Source organism: Salvelinus fontinalis, chromosome 24 (assembly GCF_029448725.1).
Source record: "Salvelinus fontinalis isolate EN_2023a chromosome 24, ASM2944872v1, whole genome shotgun sequence".
Taxonomy (NCBI): Eukaryota; Metazoa; Chordata; class Actinopteri; order Salmoniformes; family Salmonidae; genus Salvelinus; species Salvelinus fontinalis.
Genome location: NC_074688.1, coordinates 42,645,300 through 42,651,299, shown reverse-complemented (window position 1 = coordinate 42,651,299; position 6,000 = coordinate 42,645,300). Strand labels below are relative to the sequence as shown.

Here is a 6,000-nt window from a genome sequence, read left to right as displayed (position 1 = left end):
AGGAGTTAATAAAAGTGTTCTCTTTTAGTGATCATCAATATGTAGAGGATGCGGCTCATTAGAATATTTTGATGCGCAGTTTGCGCATAGCTCTTTTTGTGCATCCATTCCAGTGTATCTAGTCTGTTGTGTAATGCCAGGACACGTTATATATGATTATGACTTGTGACGGTGTCTTGTGAAAGAACTCACATATGGTCTTGTGTCAAATAAGAACGGTTGACTAAATCAGTCAGTGGTTCTCAAGTCTCTCCTCAGGGACCCCCAGCTGTTCCAGAGGTATCTCACTTGATTCCGTAAACATAAGAACAAAACCGATGGAATTTGAACGACATCTGGATATTCTGAGACTATACTTGCACTGTTACTCCTTTATTCCTCTACTAGAACTGATCTGGCTGGTTTGTTGGTTAGTCGGTTGCAGTTGACTTTTCTGTAGAAAAGTATGTCATACTTTTACAGGCTCCCAGCATGGCACCAGGACTAACACAACAGCCACTTGCGTGGACACATAATATTGTGGTGATGTGTATGATTTAACACTAAAAGGTCTCCCTGGGATGTTATTGACAACAGCTGTGTCCAGCAGTGAGGGTGTGTTAAACATGGAGAGGAATGGGGAAATAGGCTATGTCGAGGGTCCCCCGGGCCGAATGTAACCCTCAATCCCATTTCATTTGGTTCGTCAATGACGTATTGCCCGCAATACCCATTCACACAGTGTTATTTGTTGTTGCTGTTTGTGTACTTTGGGGACATACATTATCATCTGTATTATTCAGTATGTTGCAATTCCAAAAAGCAGTATGTAACCCCATGAGGTCACAACACATTGAGCAATGGGAATGACACAACAGTTTCTCAACAACGACCACCATGTCCTCTGTGTTGTTGCAACCCTTTGTGAGGTTGCCTTTCGTCCAACCAGTGAAGGTGTCAGTGGGTCACAGCAGCATGAAGGATGATCCCCCACCACCGCTCGTACTGTTGTAGCTTTCTCCTCAAACCACACCAGAGATTAGTACTTCAAAAGAAATTATTCACCCTAACAATGTGGCAGAATACCCATGGGGTGTGTCTGACATTTAGCTAGTTTGTTAGCTTGTGTGTGTTTGTGTGTGTGTTTGTTTGTGATAATAATATGTTGGGGGTTGCTTATATCCAACTGTTAAATGGAATTGTGTTTCTTGCATTTCCCAACTCCCCACTGAGATACTCGCAGGGAGTGGGGTCACAGCCAGGGGTCACCATTGTCCAGTGCCCCTGGATCAATTAGGGGTCAGTGCCTTGTTCAAGGTCACAGCGACAGGTTGTTCACCTTTTTGGCTCCAGTATTCCAACCAGCGACCTTTCGGTTAGTGGCCCAACACTCTAAACTCTAGGCTACCTGCCACCCTGTGTGTGTACGTGTACCTGCTGAGTTGGTGTGTTTCTGTTTGTCTTTGTGCTTCTTGATAAAGGTGCTATTTACTCTCATGAGTTAGCTATGACTGGCTGATGTGACGATCCATTCTTTCACCAAACAGTCATAAAAGTAAAGGGATAGTGGTCAGATACTAGTTTGTGTATTTGTGTGTGTGTGTGTGTGTGTCTGTGTCTGTCTGTCTGTCTGTCTGTCTGTCTGTGTCTGTCAGCCTGCCTGTGTTAAGATGATAAGAAGTCATAAGATACGGTCCATTCCTCCTTTATTTGGTGTGGGCTACGCCACACCTCGCCACGCCACGCCACACAACGCCACACCACGCCACGCCACACCACACCACGCCACACTACACCACGCCACACCACGCCACGCCACACCACGCCACGCCACACCACGCCACGCCACGCCACGCCACACCACGCCACACCACACCACGCAACAGCACTCTATAGCACGCCACGCCACGCCACACCACGCCACACCACGCCACGCCACACCACGCCACACCACACCACGCCACACCACGCAACAGCACTCTATAGTACGCCACGCCACGCCACACCACGCCACACCACGCCACGCCACACCACGCCACACCACACCACGCCACACTACGCCACACCACGCCACGCCACACCACGCCACACCACGCCACACCACGCCACAGCACGCTAAAGCACGCCACGCCACACCACACCAGACAACGACACGCCACGCCACGCCACACCACACCACGCCACACCACGCCACAGCACGCTATAGCACACCACACCACACAACGCCACACCACTCCACACCTCGCTAGAGCATGCCACACCACACCACACCACAGCACACCACGCCACACCACGCCACACCACACCACGCCACGCCACACCACGCCACAGCACACCACGCCACGCCACGCCACAGCACACCACAGCACACCACAGCACGCCACAGCACACCACAGCATGGGAATATTTGAGTCAGAAACATATTTCAACTGCACAGGTAAGCTATTTCCACAAACACAGCAGCCAACTAGGTTGGGTTTCATTTAAAGTCCATGAGAAAAGGTAGATATGGAATTGATATCCTGCCTGCCAGTTCTATTCATTCTGCCTCTAAGGTCATGTGAGACTGCTGGGATAATCTGTCTGGTCAGTGCAGACCTGATTAATCCAGGATTTATCCAATATCACAACAAGCAATCACGCTCTCTAATTTTAGATATTAATTTGTTTCCCACTTTCAGCTGAGTAATCTGTTTGGCAAGAAGATGCAGGCGGGTGGGTAGGTTTCTGCACGCCTGTCTGGTGATGAAAGAGTCAGAGGGAGAGATTTGATCGTCTCCCACTGTGCACCCGCTCACATAGTCTTATCCTGAAATCAGCTGAATTCATGGTGTCATTAATAGCTGTCAGTCTCCCTTTTTTCTCCCCTCTCCCTCCGTCCTACTTGTTCTGTGCTTGTTGAAGCCAGTGGCAATCATTGGAAAATCTTGAATGCTTCAACAAACTAATGGATTTGTAACTATATCAATCATCTCCTACTCTTACTGAGTAATAGTGTGTGTTTATGTTTGTTCTGTGTGTGTTTGATGATGCTTGTTTGTTGATGTGTGTTTGTTGATGTGTGTTTGTTGTGCGTGTGTTTCTTTATGTGTGTTTCCTGATGTGTGTTTACTGATGTGTGTTTGTTGTGTGTGTGTTTCCTGATGTGTGTTTCTTGATGTGTGTTTGTTGTGTGTGTGTTTCTTGATGTGTGTTTGTTGTTTTGTGTGTTTCTTGATGTGTGTTTGTTGTGTGTGTGTTTCTTGATGTGTGATTGTTGTGCTTGTGTTTCTTGATGTGTGATTGTTGTGTGTGTGTTTCCTGACGTGTGTTTCTTGAAGTGTGATTGTTGTGCGTGTGTTTCTTGATGTGTTAGTGTCTCTTAATCTTTGTACCAAAATTGATATTTGTGTCGACTTCCAAAATCTTTCATGTGTTTTGACCTCTCCAGACGTGAACATGTTACCATGGTGACCAGTCACAAACACACATCACCCTGTCACTCCTGCTGTTCCACATTCTCCCGGCCCCAGTGGCTCAGGTTGATGACCTCATCGATGACCTCATTGTCGCCACAAACCGTGGCAGAGTTCAGGGCACTCAGCTTCCTGTGCCAAGTGGTGGATATGTCAGAGTATTCCTGGGAATTCCCTATTGAAACCCCCCCTCGGTTGCGGAACTGCGTTTTCATCCTACTAAGCCTGCAAAGAGGCTGACCGGTATAAAGCACACTACACGCAACTCCAACTCCTTCCAACCACGATATACAACTTTTCCTTGTAGGGGTATGACATCAGAATGATGATGTAGGTCTGTATAGTAAACAAACATACAGTGGGGCAAAAAGTATTTAGTCAGCCACCAATTGTGCAAGTTCTCCCACTTAAAAAGATGAGAGAGGCCTGTAATTTTCATCATAGGTACACTTCAACTATGACAGACAAAATTAGAAAAAAAAATACAGAAAATCACATTGTATGATTTTTAATTAATTTATTTGCAAATTATGGTGGAAAAAAAGTATTTGGTCACCTACAAACAAGCAAGATTTCTGTCTTGGTCAACCTGTAACTTCTTCTTTAAGAGGCTCCTCTGTCCTCCACTCGTTACCTGTATTAATGGCACCTGTTTGAACTTGTTATCAGTATAAAAGACACCTGTCCACAACCTCAAACAGTCACACTCCAAACTCCACTATGGCCAAGACCAAAGAGCTGTCAAAGGACACCAGAAACAAAATTGTAGACCTGCACCAGGCTGGGAAGACTGAATCTGCAATAGGTAAGCAGCTTGGTTTGAAGAAATCAACTGTGGGAGCAATTATTAGGAAATGGAAGACATACAAGACCACTGATAATCTCCCTCGATCTGAGGCTCCACGCAAGATCTCACCCCGTGGGGTCAAAATGATCACAAGAACAGTGAGCAAAAATCCCAGAACCACACGGGGGGACCTAGTGAATGACCTGCAGAGAGCTAGGACCAAAGTAACAAAGCCTACCATCAGTAACACACTACGCCGCCAGGGACTCAAGTCCTGCAGTGACAGACGTGTCCCCCTGCTTAAGCCAGTACATGTCCAGGCCCGTCTGAAGTTTGCTAGAGAGCATTTGGATGATCCAGAAGAAGATTGGGAGAATGTCATATGGTCAGATGAAACCCAAATATAACTTTTTGGTAAAAACTCAACTCGTCGTGTTTGGAGGACAAAGAATGCTGAGTTGCATCCAAAGAACACCATACCTACTGTGAAGCATGTGGGTGGAAACATCATGCTTTGGGGCGGTTTTTCTGCAAAGGGACCAGGACGACTGATCCATGTAAAGGAAAGAATGAATGGGGCCATGTATCGTGAGATTTTGAGTGAAAACCTCCTTCCATCAGCAAGGGCATTGAAGATGAAACGTGGCTGGGTCTTTCAGCATGACAATGATCCCAAACACACCGCCCGGGCAATGAAGGAGTGGCTTCGTAAGAAGCATTTCAAGGTCCTGGAGTGGCCTAGCCAGTCTCCAGATCTCAACCCCATAGAAAATCTTTGGAGGGAGTTGAAAGTCCGTGTTGCCCAGCAACAGCCCCAAAACATCACTGCTCTAGAGGAGATTTGCATGGCGGAATGAGCCAAAATACCAGCAACAGTGTGTGAAAACCTTGTGGAGACTTACAGAAAATGTTTGACCTCTGTCATTGCCAACAAAGGGTAAATAACAAAGTATTGAGATAAACTTTTGTTATTGACCAAATACTTATTTTCCACCATATTTTGCAAATAAAATCATAAAAAATCCTACAATGTGATTTTCTGGGTTTTTTTCCCTCGTTTTGTCTGTCATAGTTGAAGTGTACCTATGATGAAAATTACAGGCCTCTCTCATCTTTTAAGTGGAAGAACTTGCACAATTGGTGGCTGAGTAAATACTTTTTTGCCCCACTGTATCTTATTACATATACATGAATGTACTGCATATGTTTGTGTGCCTTTAAACCTGTTCATGTTAGTGACTGTCTACAGTCATTGAATACGGTTACATGCACTGGTCTGGTTAATATAGTAGTTTGTTTAAAAAGTTTACATGTTTTGTAAGAAGAACGATTCCCCTAATAATCCTGTTTACCTGGACACATCTGAGATCTGGAGACTGTCACGCCCTGACCTTAGTTCCTTGTTTATGTCTCTATTTCGGTTTGGTCAGGGCGTGAGTTGTGGTGGGCATTCTATGTTTTGTTCTATGTTTTGTATCTCTATGTGTTTGGCCTGGTATGGTTCCCAATCAGATGCAGCTGTCAATCGTTGTCTCTGATTGAGAACCATACTTAGATAGCCTGTTCCCACCTGTGTTTGTGGGTAGTTGTTTTCTGTTTAGTGTTTTTCACCTTTCAGGACTGTTTCGGTTATTCCCTTTTGTTATTTTTGTGTTTAGTGTTCAGTTTTAATACATTTAACATAGACACGTACCACCCTGCATTTTGGTCCTCACCTTCTTCCACCAACAGCCGTTACGGAGAGCTGATGTCACTCTGATAAATGCAGAACATCTATCT

General features: G+C 45.4%; 1 pseudogene; it reads left to right on the top strand.

Moving 5' to 3' along the window:
• Positions 1 to 2,231: 2,231 nt before the first annotated feature.
• The window catches only part of LOC129822550 (acetylcholinesterase-like), a 63,463-nt pseudogene continuing 59,694 nt past the window's right edge, over positions 2,232 to 6,000 (top strand).